The sequence below is a fragment of the Zonotrichia albicollis genome, chromosome 3 (genome assembly GCF_047830755.1).
Source record: "Zonotrichia albicollis isolate bZonAlb1 chromosome 3, bZonAlb1.hap1, whole genome shotgun sequence".
In the NCBI taxonomy this organism is placed as follows: domain Eukaryota; kingdom Metazoa; phylum Chordata; class Aves; order Passeriformes; family Passerellidae; genus Zonotrichia; species Zonotrichia albicollis.
The window spans coordinates 60920139-60923262 of NC_133821.1; positions in this window are offsets into that span (position 1 = coordinate 60920139).

Consider the following 3124-nt stretch of genomic DNA (forward strand, 5'->3'; position numbering starts at 1 on the left):
CCTTTCCTAACTGATGAACAGGAGGGTGAGAGAAGAATATGAGAGAAATGTGTATAAGACAAAGTTGCAATAAAAAAAATTACATGGGAAAAATTTATAAAAAGCAAATTTAATTAGTTGCATTTTAATTGAACTAATTAATCAATTTAATTAATCCATTTTTTAACAGTTTTGAATTCTTGAATAATGTGAGTATATTTTTAATTTACTGCTTTTAAGTACCTTTTTTCTTATTTGACTGGTACACAACTACATAAGTTCTCAATCGCTGCCTCTCCCCCTACACTCTGCAAAAATCCTTTCTCCATTGATTAAAACCACAGAGGTAAGAGCATTTTTAAAATCCAGACCCTGGAGCTAAAAGTTTCCTACCATAGTTCAAATAACATTGACCTTTTTTCCCCCCAATATTTATGTCAGAGCCTGAGGGTGTTTGGGGGCCTGATGGCACGAAGAGGCCATAGGTCATGTATGAAAGAGGAGTGGAAAGAGTATTTGTGTGCATCTCTTCAGTGACAGACGACTTTTGAGCAGTCAAAAGTTATGCACCATTGCCAACTGGGTAAGAGAATTTCTGTTAAAAGTAGCAGTTCAAACAGTGACAGGCTGCATAAGCAAAATGGTAGATTGATAAATATTTTTTTTATATTTCCTATTTTTTGAGTCAAAATGAAACAAACCTACTGTGAGTGTCAGGTGCTTAAGGGTCTGTGCCCAAAAGCAGTATTTTCTGTCATTTAGCAGAGAGGCTGTATGCCAGATTAAATGCTGACCAGTAGAAGCTTTTTGTGGAAAATACTGTTTAGCTACAGAATCCATCTGGTTTTTTGGCAAATAGATTTAAATTCCCAAATGCATTTATACAGAATTCCAAATAGCCTTCACAAAGTAAGGTTACTTATTGGAAGTCTCTTTTGCACACAAACTAAATGGAAATGGTTTGGAGACACTTTTTTAACACTGTACAAAGGAACAGATTTTTTTTTTTTCACCTTGGAGACAAAACTCAAGATGTTGAGTGTGGGACATTTACTATTTGAAGCATGTTCTGTACAAGAATAAAAGCAAAAATAGCCCAATATTACTACGGTATTACTATTTTTTCCTCTCCTGCAATAGCGAGCTCACATTTTATTCAGTTAATAAGGAAACTTAATCAAGGCCATGAAACCTATCAAAGACATTTGATTTATAGTTTCAACCCCTATCTTTATAGGAGCTGTTGTGATTTCAGAGGATGCTTAAAGGTCTGTAAATCAGCCTTCCACACTGCTTTCAAGTGTTTGTTTCAAATCAAAGAACAATTGCCTGACTGAGTCATCAAACTATGTATCAGGACACCTGAGTTTTATGCCTTCAGGCAAATGATAGCCTAATTTTCAGGTGTCATGCACTTCTTTAACTCCCACTTATCTAAAAGAGAGTTGCAAGAGCTTAGCACCTCTGAAACTTGTTTTTAAACCACTTTGAGAATATCTTTGTTGTCATTACAATACAAAGGTTCTATTATAATTATATTGCAAAAGTTCCTTATTGCTAGAGTTTCATACCTCCTCAATGTTTCTTGTATGCATCTCTTCTAGGCACTGACTCTTCCTTATCCTCACAGTAACCAACCAATCCACTCTTTTATAACACTCTTCTTCTTGGCTACAGGTGTGGCCTTTTAACATCAGGCCTGCTCCTAATCTTTAATAATTAACTCAGCTGCAGCTCTTTAGGCGGTAAAATTACTTTCTATACTACCTTTATTTTCTAATATTGTATCCCCCTACAAATCTTCTTTACAGATGCATTGGAAAGCTGTTTTTAGTGTTCACAGTAGATTTTGAAATGTTTAGTAAGAGCGTTACAGAAATGCAGTCATTACTAGCACATGTATCATTGAAACAGTCCGGTTGTGTTCTCATCTCAGTGCAGTACCATTCAAGTTACCTTTAAAGAACCTCAATTAACCATTAACAATTAACCATTACAGTTTTTTAGATAGAGCAGAGCAAGAGACAGAAGGAGCATGTGATGGGTAGCAGGCTTTTAGGATGAAAGCTGAAGGGTGGAAAATTATGAGCAAAGGTGAAGAGCAAGAGGTGGCAAAAGTAGGGCCTGGCAGTCACATGGGCTCCCTATTCTTTAGAAGAGCCCTACTGAAAGGATCCAGAAAACATGACAAGAAAATAGACATACTAGCCTAGCTTTTGATAACATTAAGAAACCAGACAGAGATGAGAACTCAATGAATTTGCAGAGCTGGTCAAGGAAATAGCCAGGAAAATCAAACTTACAGTTCTTTGTAATGAATTGCATTATGTATTAGAAGTGTCATATCTTTTGGTTTACCAGTGTAGGTAAACTTGTGACAGGTGTTATTTGTGATTAAGAAAATTACATCAAGAGAAAAAAAGCAGTTGTTGGACGGACCAGAGGGATTTGGGTGAGTCTGTTCATGAATGTTTGGAACACTGGCAGAACAACGGGTTGATTTTCAAACATGATTTATTTAGAAAATAAAGATTCATTAAAGGACAGAGGTGAAAACTTACCACTAAATGTATCAAATGCAATCATTAGAATACATCCACCAAATCTATGAATAAGAAGTTAATAAAAGTGATTAACTTTCAGCAGACTCGTACCTACAGGATCCCTAATTAAGGTGACCGTGGATCAAACCAGTTTTTACTGGAATCCTCAATATTACAAAAATCACCTCATGCTGCAAGAATTAAACCAGGGTCATTTGTAAATCTCTTCAGCCAAGGGTGGGCACATGCACCGGACTGGTGAATTAAGCAAAAGGAGAACTGAACATTTTCCTTTACTACCTCTTTCTGCATGAAAACAGCAGATAATTTTTGCATCCTGCCATTGCTAACTTATCCAGCCCACTCAGCAGGACTGGCTCGACAGGAAGAAAATGGTGTGAAATTCATGTGGCCACTGTCTTTTTTTTCCCCTGTTTTCTATTCTTGCTGATTTGCAAAGTGTCAGGTGACTGAGTTATGAGTTGTTTGTCCAACAACTCCTTTGTTCTGATCTGTGCTTCAGCAAAAACTGGAAAAACCTGTTCACTTGTTTTTTTTTTTTTTTTTTTTAATCTTCCTCTCTCCAATTGGTAGCTGTAGCT